This window comes from Triturus cristatus, chromosome 2_1, assembly GCF_964204655.1.
Source record: "Triturus cristatus chromosome 2_1, aTriCri1.1, whole genome shotgun sequence".
NCBI lineage: Eukaryota > Metazoa > Chordata > Amphibia > Caudata > Salamandridae > Triturus > Triturus cristatus.
In genome coordinates, this window is record NC_140581.1 from 290,300,566 (window position 1) to 290,318,441 (window position 17,876).

Consider the following 17,876-nt stretch of genomic DNA (forward strand, 5'->3'; position numbering starts at 1 on the left):
GAGTGAAGAATGCTGGGAAAAGGATAGGACTGATTAGCGAAAGGAAGGAATGGGCTGAATAAAGTGTTTGGAAGCATAAGCTGATGGGGTGGGAAAATGGGACATAGAGTTGAAAGGGTGACATAGAGTTGAAAAGGGGAGGATGCAGAGTTTGATGGAAAAGCTCCATACCTGACCTGCAGTGTAGGTAGATACCTTAATGTCCTGACAGAATAGCAGTCTACAATCTATAATAGGAAACACATGCAGTCTCACATTTGATGTGGTCATTTGTCTTGGATTTTGGAAAAAGTGAGGCATATCCTGTAACGCTCAGACACCACACAAATTGCTTTTCTCCCCACAATAACACACACTCTCCAGTTAAAACCATCTGCTGTTTGCAACTGCGTCTTTAACACTGGCACCAAGACGCCCTTGGGCATTCAAGCGCTATATAAATTGGTAACTTACTTCCTTACACTCTGAAAGTGCCATCTTTCTTGCATGGTATGCCCCCACTTTTTGCTGAATTGCTGAATGTACTTTGACTGAGTGTGCCCTGGACTCCTGCCAATCAGGTGCCCAGGGCCTATGTTCCTTCCCTAAAAACCTAAAACCCAAATTGGCAAACCCCGGCCACATGTCAGCCCATAGTAAATGGTACCCTAGGTACCCAGGGCCTTGTGACCAGGGAAGGCCTCTAAGGGCTGCAGCACTCATTGTGCCACCCGTAGGAGCCCTGTACCCTAACACACACACACACTGCCCTTGCAGGCTGAGTGTCTGGGTACAGGACAAAACATATACGAGTTCTCGATGCTGTCGTTGAGGTTAACAGCTATCATACTGCGCCTCCGCTAGAAAAAAAAATACCGATTCCTTTGGAGACCTTTCCATTTTGTTCAAGGCTATAACATTGAAGTATCGCTAAATTGGAGGTATAAACCTTATATATATTTTTTAAGAACTCGTATATACTGGTGTTCTTTTATTTGTTTATTTTTTTTGAAACCGTTTATTGCAATCTCAAGAATATACAAGTATGGGCCTACAACCTTCCGGCCGGCCGCTAGAATGACAGGAGCATATGACATACGTTCAAAAACACTTGGCCTTGCAGAGAAGCAGAATCAGGAGGTATCAACGTCGTGGGCCACATCACTCTGACCCCACAATACGGTTTCATTTTATACAAACAACACAAAAAATCACACCCGCAAGGCAACCCGCAATCGAAAGTAACAGCACGTGCTCCCCGAATGGGGGACCCCAGTCATCCACAGGAGTCTAAAGAGGGGAAGGGGAACAGATCGAGGACTGGGGGAACTCTGTGCCCGGGGCTGGGGAAAGGAGTCAACTAAGGGGACGGGGTTGGTGAGGCAGCAGGCAGCAGTGGTGGCGCGCAGATACCCCCGCGGTAGGCGTTCCAGGGGCCCCATACTTTCACCCATGCCCCAGGCTTACCCCTCGCCACATACACCACCTTTTCTCGGAACATGCACCAATCCATGTGTTCTTTCCAGGCCGACACCGCCGGGGGCCTCTGGGATCCCCACAGTTGAGCAATGTCACGCTTGGCAATCATATATCCCAGAGTCACCCATCGCGTCTGCGGAACCGAGTAGTCAGTTGGTTCCCACACATTCAGCAGGCATCTCCTCGCTTCAGGCAGCAGCGCGACATGCGTAACCACTCGCAGGACCTCATGCACACCACGCCAGAATCGCTCCACCTTCGGGCATTCCCACAAAATATGCAAAAAAGTAGCCAAAGCACCACACCCACGCTTACACAACCCATCCTCAGCATAGCCCATACGCAGAAGCCTTGGCCCCGTCATGTAAACCCGGTGGAGTATCTTAAGCTGGACGAAGCGAAGGCGAGCCGGTATGGCCACCTCCTTCGGAGAGGCCACCGCGGAAATCCAGTCCTCGTCGTCCAACTCCAGCCCATCGGCAACCCAAGCCTCACGGAGGCCAGTCAGCAAGCCCGATCGGTCATTAATCAATTTTTTGTAAATAAGGGAGATCGTGCTGTCCGGAACGTGGCCGTCCAGCACCCTATCCTCCAGGGGGGAAGACTCCGGGATGGAGGCGACGTCTGGGAAGACGGAGCCCAGTGCGTGACGGACCTGCAAGTACCGAAAGTATTCACTGCCCTGCAGCTGAAACTCCGTCTGCAGCGTCTCGAATGTTTTGAATCCCCCCCCTCGTCCAGAGATCCCCCACTTTACTGATGCCTATCGTGTCCCACCTCTCGAAGCCCTTCGAGGTCCACAGGGAGCCCAACCTCTCAGACGCGTACAACGGTGATGCCCAGGTCAAACGGTCCTTCCACCCCATAGCTGCGTTAGCCGCGTGCCATACTCGCACCATGACACGCGTAGGCCCCGTTAGGCGGGGGCCGGGCGCGCCAGAGTAGAGCGCTCGATTATAGTCGCCACCAGGCAGGAGCATCTTGTCCATTTCAAATGCCGGGTTTAAGGCGGGCCCGTAAAGGCCGTGGTTAATTGCAGCTAGCTGGGAGGCCCAGTAATACCGTTTAATATCCGGGAGGGCAATCCCCCCGTCGTACCATGGGAGCGTCAACTTCGCCAGGGCAATACGCGGCCTCCCGTCCCAGAACAGGCGGCGCTGTAGACTCTCCACCTCACGGAAGTAGCGCGCTGGGACTAAATCCATAGTGTTCTGGAGAGCGTACAGGAAGCGTGGCAACGACATCATCTTAAACAATGCCGCCCGGCCGAGCGGCGAAAGCGGCAGGCGCCGCCAACGCGCGACGTCCTCCTTCAAGCGCTGGAGGTGGGGAAGCAAATTCCGCTCGTAGCGGGCCTCCGGGTCCAGAGTAATATAAACACCCAGGTACCGAAACCCCTGAGAGGCAATCTGGATCGGACAGCCCCGCGGGAGGACGGGAGCCTCCCCGGAAAGCACATACACACATGATTTAGCCCAGTTGATGACAAGGCCTGAGTTGCGGCCGAATGAGCGCAAAACATCAACCAGGACAATCAGTGATTTACGCGGGGAGGCTAGGTACAAAAGGATATCGTCAGCGTATAGGGACACGCGGTCCTCATACTCGGGGGTCCAACGGAGACCACGGATGGAAGGGTGCCACCGCAGCCACTCCGCCAGGGGTTCCAAGGCCAGCGCAAACAGGAGCGGCGACAAGGGGCAGCCCTGTCGCGTGCCCCGTCCCAGCTCGAATGGGACCGATACTCTTCCATTCACCACCACCTGCGCCAAAGGGCCCGAATACAACAATTTGACCCAGCTGATGAACCCCGGGCCAAATCCAAACTTCGCCAGCATCGCCCAAATGTATGGCCACTCGAGCGTGTCAAACGCCATGGTGGCGTCTAAGGACGCCAATCCGGCCGGCTCCCGCACAAACGGGACACGCGCGAGCACCCCGTGCAAGCGCCGCAGATTGAGGGCCGTGCTGCGATGGGGAATAAAGCCGGACTGGTCTTGGTGGACCAGATCGCCCACCACGCCGACCAGCCGGTTGGCTAGCACCTTGGCGAGGATTTTGGGCTCCGCATTCAAGAGCGAGATGGGCCGATAGGATGTAACCCGGTCCCGGGGTCTCCCTTCCTTGTGGATCACCACGATTGTAGCCAGACGCTGGTCCGGCGGGAGGGAGCCCAGCGAGTGGGCCGCCAGGAACATCGCGCGGAGATGGGGTGCCAGTACATCCGGTCGCAGCTTATACAACTCGATAGGGATGCCGTTCGGGCCCATGGCCTTGCCGGATGCGACCGAGCGTATGGCGAGGGCAATTTCGTCGGAGGTGGGAGCGGCATCTAACGACACCCTGTCCTCCACCGAAAGGGAAGGCAGCGCGATATCCCTAAGCAGGGCATGGGAATCCTCCTCCGAGCAGGGAGAAACCGGGGAATACACATCGCGGAAATAATCCGCGAAACAAGAGACAATGTCTTCTGGCTCGGTGACACGCACACCATCCATCCTCTCAATCAGCGGGACCACACGACTCGCTCTCTCCTTCTTATCCAACCACGCAAGCAGTTTACCAGCCTTATCACCCACATCATACAGTCGCCCCTGTTGCTCTCTACTGAGGCCCCTGGCCGCCTCCGTAACGAGGGCCCTGTAGGCCGCCTGCTTAAGTTGTAGGACATGTAGTGCAGCATCCGTCACCCCACCCTCTAGATCACCCTCCAATTCAGCAATTTCGGCCTCCACCCGGGTCACCTCCTCCTGCTCGCGCCTCCGGGCATGGGAGATAAAGGAGAGGGCCTCCCCTCTAAGAACTGTCTTGAAGGCTTCCCACAGGGAGATAGCCGAAGGGACGGACCCCACATTCTCATCAAAGTACTGCTGCAAGGATTTAATCAAGTCAGCGCGAATGGTGGGGTCGCGCAGGTAACAGGCGTTGATTGGAGCTACCCTGCCCTCCCCCCTCGGGAAGACATCAAAGTGCAACAGGAGCGGGGAGTGATCTGAAATACCCCGCGCCAAATGGCGTACCTCTCCTACCCTCCCCACATAGGCCGCAGGGACAAGGACATAATCAAGCCGAGAGAGGCTACCATGGGCACCCGAGTGGAAAGTGTACTGCAGCTGCGTGGGATGTTTTAAGCGCCAGCAGTCCACCAATCCCAGTGTATCTAGAAAGCCGGACAGCCACGCCTGCGCCCGGGGGAGGTCCCTAGGGGGGTGGCGATCCACGGTCCCAGAAACCACCGCATTGAAGTCCCCCCCAACCACCAGAAGCCCCCCCGGAAGGTCAAGAAGGAGGCGCCCCAGGTCTGCAAAAGTGGTAGACTGTAACCCCGGTGGGACGTACACTGATACAAAGACAACTACTTTGCCCTCCATTCTCCCCACTAAGACAGTGTAGCGTCCCCTCTCATCATGGCGCACCTCATCTATTTCCAACGGGAGCGAGTTCTTCACCATGATGCCCACCCCCCGTGAGCCCGACGTGAAGCCCGAGTGGGCCACCAAACGATAGCCACGCCGATTCATGGCACAAAAGGAATTACCAATAAGGTGTGTCTCCTGCAGAAAGACCACATCTGGCGAAGTTCGTTTCAGATACTGCAGGACCACACCTCGCTTGATCCTATCCCCCAGTCCATTAACGTTCCAAGACAATAAAGTCAGGTCCCTACCCCCCATCACGTACAGAAGCCATCATTCGTCCCCCAGAGAGCACCTTAAAAATACCAATACAATAAAGGGTTTGCCTTGCGGTAAAAACAAACAACACCCCACCCCAACCCACCCATCCCAACAAAACTCCCCCCTCCCTGCACCCCTGCATGAGCCCAAACAGCCCCCCCAAAGTGCAGTGTGCCTGTCGCCCCATAAATGATTAAACTAACTAGTCCCCCAGAGGAGGAGGGAGAGCCCCCAGGAGACTCCGTACTACCTCCACAGGAGGGGAACTTACACGAACAGTCAAAAGTGACGATAATGTTGTCCAGAGCGAGGCCTACTATTAGTCCCTCAGTCCTGATCCGGCGAGCCCTCCCCTCCAACCGCGCCCCCCCCCACCCCCCCGGCCCCGATCCCCGGGCAAAGAGTCCAACCAGTCCCCGGCCGCTTCGGGACGATCAAAAAAGTGCGTGCGGCCATCCACCTCCACCCGCAACTTAGCTGGAAAAAGCATCGCATACTTGAGGTTCAGGTCCCGTAGACGACGTTTAACTCCGAGAAAGCTCAGTCTCTGCTTCTGGACCGCTGGGGTGAAATCAGGATAGAAGTTTACGTCCATATTGTCGAGTCTGACCGGTCCTTGTAGCCGAGAAGTCTGCAGGATAGCGTCTCTGTCCCGAAAGTTGAAAATCCGGGCAATGAGAGGCCTCTGAGGGGCTCCGGCCTTAGGTCTTCCTCCGGGAACCCTGTGGGCACGTTCCACCGCAAAGAATTTACTCAGCCCCCGGGGCTGGAGATGGGTGAGAATCAGGTCCTCCACAAACAGGTCCGCCGCCGCCTCCTCACGTCCCTCCGGCACCCCGACAATGCGGACATTGTTCCTCCGGGCCCGACCCTCGGAATCTTCCAGTCGACGATCCATCAGGGCGCTCGCCTGGCCAAGCCGGCGCACCTCCTTTTGGAGGGCCGCTACGTCCGTTGTGAGGCCCGAGGTGGTGTGGGCCAAAGAATCGACCCGGTCATTGGTCTTGGATAGATCGGCCCTCACCAGGCCAACATCCACGTGGACCGAGTCAATCTTCTGCGCCAGTGTGTCAAAGCGCTGGTCCACCGAGGCCTTCATCTCGGCGATAGCGCCCATGACATCTCGCAGGGTCAGATCCGCGGGCAGAGCAGGAGCATCAGTCGGGCCCTCAGGGGACCTACGCGGCACCTCAGGAGATCCCTTCTGGAGGGTGTAGCGGTCCATGTTGTTGGACTGATGGGCTGCGCCACGGCGGGTCGATTTCACCTTTGCCCGGTCACCATCTTGCTTTGTGGACATGGTTTCAGTCCCCAAATCGTGCCAATCACCTCGGAAAAGGCCGACAAACCAGTTCACGGGCTCCGGGGGGGGGCAACCACAGGTCCGCAGGACGGATCACAGCCTGCGGGCCGGCAGGGCACCCCAACGAGGCCACACCACCGCACACCGCCCCGCAACCCAACCTCGCCTACGCAGCAAGGAGGGTGCAAAAGCGAAAGTGAAAGTGCGGGGTACGCGAGTCGCCCGGCCCTGCCCGCCGCTGTTGATCACTTTGTCTCCGGATCGCCCCACAACTCCAATCCGGGGGGCCGGCGTGGAGAAGGCCGCAAACCTCACTCGGTGCTCCCGCCGGTGTCCGAGGTCCAATTTGGAAGCGGAAAACGGGTGACACCTCAGCTCGGGCTCACCAACACAGTCCCCTCATCTAGGACAGGATATTGTCAGGATTTATGTAGGAGGTCCTCGGGAGCCTCGCACCTACGCGGCCATCTTGGTTGCGCGCTAGGCTCCTCCCTATACTGGTGTTCTTGAACAACAATTCTAGACTCTTGTTTTTCCATTGATTAAACTACCCGTATCCGGGTTATATTGATTATTCCTGATACCTATAGGAAAACCTGACAAAGTTCCCTAGGCACAAGGGAACGAAACGCGTTGGCTGTGTGCCTATCTTTTAATCAAGACTACGAATAAAAGAAGAAAATTATTTCCAAATGTTGGTGTTGGTTTTATAGGACTCGTGATGGAGTGCACCTTCCTATTTTTCTCTATGGACTTCTTGTAAGACAAGTATCTTTAAACAGCAGATACTGGGAGTTGTTGCACTCGAATGCATATATTGTCATTTAATGGAACTTTAAGTGCTTGACCTTAGTCAGCTGTTTTTCTCTTTTGTTGTTATCAAGAAGAAAGAAGACCTGCCCTGCAGCTGCTAAGAAGAGGAAGACACCAACTGCTTTGGTCCTAGCCCTACCGGCCTGTCGACCCTCGAACCTGCTCCTGCTCCAACCCGGCATCTCTTGTGGCCAGCAACCTCACAAACCCCGGAGGACCTGGCTACCTTTTGGCTCTAAGCCCCTGGGACTTCTATGAGTAGAGTCTCTACTCAAAATCTGCTTCTAATCCCTGGCATCAGCCCGGAACCGCGAACCCTTCACACTCTGCACCCGCCAAGCCTGGCCTGTGCCGGAGTGAACAAAGACCACGAGGACGACCCCATGGCGACTGTGACCCCGAGTCCGGCACCCAAGGACTTCCCTCAACGCTCCTGACGACGCCTGCAGCCTCAGAACCAGGTGCCCCCCCAACCGCGATCAACAGAGGGTAAGATTTCCCGACACCAAAAGGCGCCCCGCGGCCCCCTGTGCCCAACTCCAGGATACCTACCTATCCTCCAACTACCCAACTTACCTTTCGAAGTGGTGGTGGCACCTGAAGAATCTTCGTCCCCGAGCTTGCAGTCTTTTTTCTAAACCGGAGCTTTCCCATTGAAATCAATTGAGCGCCCGAAGGCTCAAAAGCACCCTGCACCCAGCCGCCCGAATGACCCTGGCAGTGTAACCTCTACACCTATCTACTTCCCCATTTGCCCTGAGCAAGTGACCAGGAGCCCAGCTCCCACAGCCGCGTGGACTGCTAGTCAGCAGCCACCAACCAAGGCCCCCTGCCTCCCATAGGATAACATTGGGCCTAACTCTCTCTGCACCCGGCTGGCTGCCCTTGTTTTGCTGAGGGTGTAACAACTGTACCTACCTGACCCTGGGAGACCCCTGAGTATATGTCCAGAACCTTAACTCTGCCAGTCGAGTACTTACCTTAAAGCCGATAACTCAATTTTCTCCATAGGGTAGCATTGGCTGGTTTTTCCTGGAATTACTTCTGTGGACTTTTCAAAACTTAAAATATTCACCAAAAATCAGCCGAGTAACGAAAACGAAAATACTCACCTGCTATTAGGTGAGCTCCCAGTGCTGGATCTTGGTACCCAGCACTGACTCTGAAAAATATTCACAACCGTACTTACCAGTAACCCAATTTTCTTCCATAGGAAACCATTGACTGTTTTTCTGTCAAATTTCTTCTGTCGATTTCTGCAAACTTTAAATATTCTTTAACAATCGTATAAATTGTGAAAACGTAATTACTTACTTGTTTTGGCTAAAGGTCCCAGTACTGAGTCTAGGCACCCAGTACTGGATTACAAAAGTAACGAGAACATACTATACCTGCAACTTGAATTTTCTTCCATAGGGAATCATTGACTGTTTTCTATGAAATATTTTCTAAGTGTCAACTTTTAAAATAGCAAAATACTGTCTAAAAATCATAACAGTAACTAAGTCGACTTGGGGGGCGGAGCTTAGCTCGCAGCGAAGATGGCTGCTTGAGCCCGGAGCTCCGGCAAGCGCATTACGATCCTACCATTATCCGGCCCCACACGCCTTGAAACTGCAGCCGAATTGGAGGCCTGGACGCCGCAGGGGCGTGAAGGGGGGCCCGGCGACCCTGGAGGCGGTGTTGGGCCGCGGATCCCTGACCTCGAGTGCACGCACAGGCGGCCTTGCGTCGCTGTGCGTACGGACTGAGGGGCCGCGCAGAGGCGGTCTGTTACGGTTGGCCCACGCTCTTGCTGCCCACGCCCGGGAGAGGCATTATGAGGCGATGCCTGCAGTGCAGCCCTAAATCGGGGGCTCCCCCAGCTCCTGTAATCACGCAGGCCGCGAGTGGCCTAATTGAGCTACCCACGATCGCCAGAGATAGGCGAGACGAGACTACGGGAGTCGTCTTCGCGGATGAAGAACACTATGCACAGTATGGGGGCGAGGCGCGGAGGCATTTGAGAGGCAGGTGACGGCGACTACGTGGCAGGAGACTCCCGGCCGCTAGTCACGTGGCCCTATCGAGGTGAGAACGACTGAAAACCGCGAAGCGGAGACAATTGCTGGAGAGCTGCCTGGGGGATCGTGCCGGCCGGGAGGAGTAGCTGCCCTGAGACCGTCCTGGGTGCTGGGGAGGCAGCCCGCGGCCGCGTGTTGGGCCGCTGCTGAGCAGCTGGGCACGGTTGGTGACGAGGTGCGCGGTGTGTGGAGGCCTGGAGCGCGGCCCGCAGCTGGCACCTCGGCGCAGCGGTCAGAGTGCAGGCCCCGCAGCAGTAAAACGCAATAGCGGGCAGTGAGGTGCGTGGTGTCGGTGAGGATCAGCGTGGCGCCCTACCCCCTCATGCCTCCCACTTTTCTGACATTTTGGCTCTTCGACTGGTGAAGAGGTGGATGGACAGAGCAGAGGCCCGCATGGCGGTACGGTGGGCTCGATCTGGGAAGCTGGGCTCATACGACAGTGGAGGGGACAATTAACGACGCCGAGGCTGCGCCGATTGGAGCCGGTCCCCAGGTGAAGATCACGCCCGTAGTGGGTGCTGGTGGGCTCCTCTACGCGAAGGGGTGCTCTGGTCGGCGCTACTGGTTGCATTTTGGGGCGAGGAGTACGTGGCCGCGCGGCGGTAATACCCACGATGGGTAAGACCGACAAGTCCCAGTCTAAACTGAGGTTTGAACAGCAGCGCCCCAAGACCCAGACCCCGGCGGAAGGGATGGCCGGGGGCGCTTCCGTACCCCCGGAGGAAGAACAGGATATCCGGGGCCTGCTGCTGTCCATGGAGAGAGGTCTGCAAAACGGTATCACCTCCCTGGGTGCCAAGATAGACGCTCTCTCGTACAGGATGGATCGTATGGGAGAGCGCATTGATAAGCACGTCGGATCAACGCCTTGCGGAGGTGGAAGAAGCTCAGTCATCGCTGGATGTAGACCAAAAGAAACTTGGGCGGCTTATGCAGGTACTACAGGACAAAACAGAGGACCTGGAGGCGCGTACTTGTCGGTGCAATTTGCGCATAACAGGCCTGCCGGAGACGACGTCAACGGGCAGAATGAAATGCTTTGTGGAGTTGCTACTGGTAGAGCTGCTTGGCAAAGATGTGTTTTCAGGGATGTTTGTAGTGGAGAGAGCGCACAGATCCCTGGGTCCCAGGCCCCCTCCGGGAGCGCCGCGTCGACCGATTATAGCGAAATTCCTGAACTACCGGGACAGAGACGCGGCCCTGCGAGTAGCTCGGGAGAAGAAGACTTTGGTATACGAGGGGTCGACCATCTCGCTTTACCCGGATTTCACTGCCAGAGTTCAGGAGGCAAGGCGGCAGTTCGCTCCGGCTAAAAAACAGCTCCGGGAGTTGGGCCTGGACTACGCTATGTTGTACCCGGCCAAGTTGCGTGTCAACAGACAAGGGAAATCTCACATCTTCCTTGACCCGAAGGCTCTGCTGAAGGCGTTTAAAGACTGGAATAAGGAGCAGAAGCGGAGCCCAGAGAGGCAGTTGCAGGGAGGTGCAGAGAATGGCGGGATGGACGGACAGGACTGACCCTGGCTGGCAGGCAAGAAAGGGACGCATTTATTGATTCCATAGCTGCTTTGAGCGGGTGGTAGTGTGGTGGAGGGAATGGAGGTGGTAAGATTCAAATGGGAAGAAAGGACTGCCGCTTACTCATAGGCTGTGGGGCTACGGGCCCGCTGAGCGTTCACAGACGGTATTTGGTGAGGGGAGCCCTGGCACAGGGACTAAGTCCCGGCGGGTAGGCTATCCTGTTATGTGCGCTGGGTGGGGCGCGGGGACCTCACGGGCTGTTTGGGATTCAGGGGCATGCGGGGTAGTATGTCATGAAACGGCCAAGGTATGGCGTGGGGGCAGATATTCGCTTGCCGCACCGGGGGGGTCGCCATTGGGTACTAGGTGCTTACCCGCTATAGACTAAGATCTGAGCGACCTCCGCCCGCGAGTGAATTCCGCAACTTGGGGGGGTCGATTTGTTGGGGATAGGGTGGCGGGAGGTGTAGGTAGTCCCTGTAAGGGATGCGGCAGGGCCAAGTTGGGGGGGGTCTGCTGTGGGTGGGGGGAGGGTGGTGGGATCCATTTTTCAAGTTATGAGGTTATACTGTCAGTATACTTTGAATTGCATACGTCAGCGCACTTGCTTCATGCGGCACACAATAGCAGACGATCTACGTTTCAGAGAGAATGGCAATGCCTAATACAATAGATACATGCGGAGCGCTTGGCTCTATTAGAGTGCTGACCTGAAACGTCAGGGGCCTGAATGACCATCGGAAGCTACGCAAAGTCCTTCACTACCTTAAAAGGCACACTATAGATATTGCCTTCCTACAGGAAACGCATCTCCCTAATCATAGCCCCATGCTGCGCACTAGAGGGTTGGTGGGGAATGCGAACGCGGCTGGTTTCACCACTCACGCCAGGGGGGTGCTGACCTGGGTCAACCCTAGGACGGACTACAGATCGCATTTACTAGCTGCGGACGGCGCAGGCAGGTTCGCACTCTCGCGTTTCCAGGGCAGAGGGCTGGACTTACTGTTGGTCAATACCTATGGCTCGAACTATGACTGTCCGGAATTTTACACAGCGCTGGCGGACACGGTGAGGGTATGCGGGGTGCAGCACGTGTTGTGGGGAGGGGATTTTAATGTGGTCCTGAACCCTGAGCTGGACAGATCTGGAGGCCCGGCTAGACCGCAGTCAGCTGCAGCTAAAGTTATAGGACGGGAAATGCTCTGTATGGGTCTGGCTGATGTGTGGAGAACTCTGAACCCTGCACGGGGGGGCTTTACGCACTACTCTTCTTATCACAACTTACACAAATGCATAGATTACTGGTTGGCGTGAACGTCTCTCCTGCCGCAGGTCCGGGCGTGCCAGGTGTTGCCACGACATGGCTGAACCCCCGGAGGTCCTGGAGTTATCCTTTATCATCAAGCACAAAAGTCCCCATAAGTTAATGTCTAGCTTATATCGCATGGCGATGTCGCAGAGATCGCAGGAATACACTAAGGCCAGATTAGCCTGGCAGAGGGACCTTGAAACTGCAATAGACGACGCCATGTGGGCGTAATGTTGTTCAGGGATTCGTCGCATATCTTTGCATGGTAGGCACAGGTTGATTCATTTCAAGTTCATAAATAGTCTATTATACACCGGAGAGACTGTATCGGTATGGCCTCCGGGAGGGGTCTACATGTGAGGGATGCAACCACCCTGTGGCGAACTTTCTTCATTTTGCGTGGTATTGTCCTGGTATACGCAACTTTTGGGAAGCAATCTATAAGCAGATAGCGGGAGTGGCAGAATTAGATCTAACACCAGATCCTGCGGTGGCCCTGCTGGGACACTAGAGTGCTACCCAAGGCGGCGCGACGGCTGGTTGATATGGGTATGCTCATAGCGAAGCGTAGAGTAGCGCTCTGCTGGATGTGGGGCCCCTTACCCACGGTAGCGCAGTGGTCGCGAGGTGTGCTTTACTGTTGCACACAGACGGAGAAGTTCAGTGAGCTTCTCCCACCGCGCAGCAGACCAAAAAACTTTTGGGGGCTATAATATGTCGATTTCCTCGGGAGGAGTGGTGGAGCTGCGGAGACGGCGGTGGGGACAGATGGCATGGAGGCCCCGGGGTGCAGTGCTGCTTGAGTGATCAGAGTGGAGCCCTCCAGGAGCTCGCGGTGCCCTATTTGGGTGCTGGGTGTCGGGGGGGGGCCCTGTTCTGGCGAGAGACTGATGCTGGCAGGGAGGACACACAAATCACTCACTGACGCGCTCTGGTCTGAGTCGAATGATAGGCATCAGCGACATTTCATGGCTGTGTGGTGCGGACTGGCGCTGAATGCAACAATAATCTCTAGGTGGGTAGCTGACCGGACACCTCAAAGGTTGGGAGGGCGGGGTGGGGGTAAAAGTTCTATTTGGGTGTTGTGTTTTTTGTGGTCGAAAAACTGTGCTCCCGCATGGGGGGAAATGTCTAAAGGAAATGGCATTCAGGACTGCAAACCTTGAAGTTATATCGTGCCGCAACGTCTGAACACAGTGATGCCCAGCCTCCGGGATGTGGGATGAACTGAAATGATGTGTTAATGTTTGTAACATGGCAGCCGGCCTCAGGGTTGTAGGCGCACAGCTATGTATGTCATCATGTGTTGTCAGTTCAAAACAAACAAATAAAAAAAAACAAAAAAAACGAAGTCGACTTTTAGCACTTGTTTCTTAAGTACTGGCCCAGGACTGAATCTAGGATCCAGTCCTGGAATCACAAAAGTAATCCTAAAAGTAATCTATTGCAAATAACTTGAAACTTCGATTGAACTCAATGCATTATTGTGTTTAAAATAGTGTTGCCTATTGCAACCACTTGTAACTTTCTACAAAAGCCAATTGCATATTGAAAAAGTATTTATTTAAAGCATCTCATCCTGAGAAAGTATATTTTAATACCTATTGTTTGTTATAAAATAAAACAAGTATATATTTGTTTATATATAAACCATTGGCCTAGAGTTCAGTTATTGAGTGTGTGAGACCGTTTGCTGACTGAGTGTGTGCAACAAATGCTTTACACTGTCCTCTGATACTGCCTTACTGCTCGACCAAGCTACCACTTTGGAGAGTAAGGTTATATCTAACTTTAGCCTCTGCCAAAACTCTGGGGACTGTGGACTCTGTACACCCTGTACCTATTTGGGAACAGTATATACAGAGCCACTTTCTCACATTGGTGGCAGCGGTGGGATACAAACTTGCATTTGTTGGACTACTTGGTTACCATCTGATCACACAACAGAACTCTTAAAAATTGCCTTTAGAATTTGGATTGGTCCTTTCCAAAATACTAAAAGTCTTGCAAGGGCCTTGCTTAAGTCCCATTAGAATTTTAGAAAAATAGTCACTATAGTCAGGGTAGAGGATTAGAACTGACAGGTTAGAATGACTCAAACAAACCCAGCCATTAGTGAAAATAATAACATGGACCTGGTGGAGGAGCTCGGCCTCACACCTTACTTATACTTGTCTTTCAAGGAATTGAGGTCCCTATGCAAACTTAAAAATATACCAATGGGCCTGCATCCAACCAAACTAGGGCTCCAGGAGCTCTTGGCTGAGTATGCTAAGGACCACCCATCTGAAAATGGTGATGGCCAGTCAGATGAGGAAGGGGAAGAGGAGGAGGTGGATAATACCCCCCCCCCCCAACTCTATTCCCTAGGGAGGAGAGGGCCCCCATACCCTTCAATCCAAGAATTAGCATCTGGGGACCTAGAGATCACACAGGTGATTCTTGTACCAGAGAGATCACTGGGGGACCCACCAGTGAAGAGGACAGCCTTGTAAGGCTGGCCAAAAGATTAGAGCTAGAGTCCAGGCTCCTGGCTCTAGAAAAAGAAAGGAGAGAGATGGGTTTAGCACCCATCAATGGTGGCAGCAATAATTAAAACAAGGATATCGAGGAAATGTCTGATCCTAAAATCCCCAAAGGGATTGTCCCTAAATTTGAGGAAGGTGATGACATCACCAAATGGTTCACAGCCTTTGAGAGGGCTTGTGAAATAAGAAGAGTAATGAAACCTCTCTGGGGGGCACTCCGGTGGGAACTGTTCTGTGGTAACTACAGAGACAGGCTTCTGACCCTCTCTGGGCCAGAAGCAGGATCCTATGACCTCATGAGGAAGACTCTGATTGAGGGATTTGGATTCACTACTGAGGAGTATAGAATTAGATTAAGGGGGGCTCACAAAACCCAGACCCAGTCCTGGATTGATTTTGTAGACTTCTCAGTAAAGACACTGGATGGTTGGTTAGCTGGACATGGTGTGCAGGATTTTACTGGATTGTGAAATTTATTCATGAAGGAACATATATTAAGTAACTGCACAAATGAAAAGTTGCATCAGCATTTGGTAGACCTAGGTCTAATTTCTCCCCAAGAATTGGGAAAGAAGGCAGACCACTGGGTCAAGACTAGGGTGACCAGGACAGCCACTGGGGGTGACAAGAAGAAAGTGGTCACAAAGCCTCCCCAGGGGAAAGGTGGTGAGATTCCCCAAGATAAAAAGTCTGAGTGTTCCAAAGGGCCCAAAAAACCTGTTCAGGGGGGTGGGACCCAAACTACTCCATATGTGCCTCAACCCTATAGGGGGAATAACTTTGATCCCTTAAAGGCCTGGTGTAATAACTGTAAGAGGCCAGGACACCTAACTGTAGATAAGTCTTGCCCCCACAACAAAGCCCCTAAGGAACCCAGTACAGCTACTCCTGCGGCAGCAAGCATACAGATGGGATCAGAAGTGTACCCTGAGCAAATCTGGGAACACACTGAAGCAAGTCTAGTCTCACTGGGAGAAGTGGTGTTTGCCACTGTAGCTGTGTGGCCACCCAACTTAAAGAAATATTTTCAGTACCCCTGGGTGAATGAAGCTCTGAGGGATACAGGTGCCAGTGTCACTATGGTGAGAGACACACTGGTTTCCCCTGAGCAATATTTGATTGGGAAGTCTTACCCAGTCACCAATGCTGACAGTGTCACCACTAGTCATCCCATGGCCATGGTGACATTAGGCTGGGGGGGGGGGGAGGGGTGTTTACTGGCCTGAAACAGGTAGTGGTCTCTCCAAAGTTGCCAGCTTCCTGTCTGCTTGGAAATTATCTGGAAACCTCAGCCTGGGCTGAGGTTGAGCTAAAGGCCCATGCAGCCATGCTGGGCATCCCTGAATTGGTGTGTGTGCAAACCAGAGCAAGAGGAAGGGTGAAAAAGTAGGTCTGGAGCCTGAAATAATGGCCCAACCAATCAAGAGAAAATGTAAGAAGACTGGGGAACCAGCTTCTGTACAGCAAAACATTCAGGACCCCTCTCTACAGGGAGAGGATTTGGATACCCCTGAGGGAACTGAGCCCATGGAGTTTGACCCCTATCAGGTTGAACTCTTGGGCCCAGGGGGACCCTCTAGGGAAGAGCTATGCCAGGGTCAGCGAGACAGTCCCACTCTTGAAAGCCTGAGGCAGCAAGCTGTTTCAGAATCAAAGGGAGATGTCAGTGGTACCCACAAAGCTTATTGGGAAGAGGGATTACTGTATGCTGAGGCAAGAAACCCCACTCCTGGAACTACCAGGAGGGTGGTAGTGCCACAGAAGTACAGGGAGTTCCTCCTAACTTTGGCTCATGACATCCCCCTAGCTGGACATCTGGGGCAATCCAAAACTTGGGAAAGGCTAGTTAGTCACTTTTACTGGCCCCAGATGCACCAAAAGGTGAATGAGTTTGTCAGCTCCTGTGTTACCTGTCAAGCAAGTGGCAAGACAGGTGGCCATCCAAAGCCCCCCCCTCATCCCACTACCAGTGTTGGGGGTGCCCTTTGAAAGGGTAGGAGTGGACATTGTGGGTCCACTTGAACCTCCCACAGCCTCAGGGAACAAGTTTATTCTCCTAGTAGTGGATCATGCTACTAGATACCCTGAAGCAATTCTACTTAGGACTACTACAGCACCTGCAGTAGCCAAGGCCCTCCTGGGTGTCTTCACCAGGGTAGGGTTTCCTAAGGAGATGGGATGCCCTGTTACCATGCCTGCTTTTCGCTTACAGAGAAGTACCACAGAAGGGAGTAGGTTTCTCGCCCTTTGAACTTCTGTTTGGTCATCCTGTGAGGGTACCACTTTGTCTTGTAAAAGAGGGCTAGGAGAGGCCTCTTCAAGAGCCCAAACAAGACATAGTGGACTGTGTGCTTGGCCTAAGGTCCAGAATGGCTGAGTACATGGAAAAAGCATCCAAGAACCTTGAGGCCAGCCAGGAGCTCCAGAAGCACTCGTATGACCAAATAAGCTGCACTGGTTGAATTTCAACCTGGGCAACAGGTGTGGGTTTTGGAGCCAGTGGCACCAAGGGCCCTCCAAGATAAATGGAGTGGCCCTTACCCTATCCTAGAAAAAAAGAGTGAGGTCACCTATTTGGTTGACCTGGGCACTAGCAGGACACCCAAAAGGGTTATCAATGTGAACCGCCTTAAGCTTTACAATGACAGGGCTGACATCACCATGCTGATGGTGACTGATGAGAAACAGGAAGCAGAGAGTGAACCTCTCCCTGACCTCCTCTCCTACAGCCCACAAGATGGGTCAGTAGATGGTGTGGTCTTTTCAGACACCCCCTCTGCCCAACAGCAGACTGACTGCAAGCATGTCTTGCAACAGTATGCTAGCCTCTTTTCCCTGACCCCTGGTCTGACAAACTGGTGTACCCATGATGTGGACACTGGTGACAGTGCACCTGTCAAGAACAAAATCTATCGCCAGTCAGACCAAGTCAAGGAAAGCATCAAAGCTGAGGTCAGCAAGATGCTGGAGTTAGGGGTCATTGAACCGTCTGAGAGCCCCTGGGCTAGCTCAGTGGTTCTGGTCCCCAAACCTCATCAACAAGGTGAAAAAAGAGAGATGAGGTTCTGTGTGGACTATAGAGGGCTCAACTCTGACACCAAGTCAGATGCTCACCCTATTCCAAGAGCAGATGATCTGATAGATAAATAAGGGGCAGCCCAATTCCTCAGTACCATTGACTTAACTGCAGGGTGCTGGCAGATT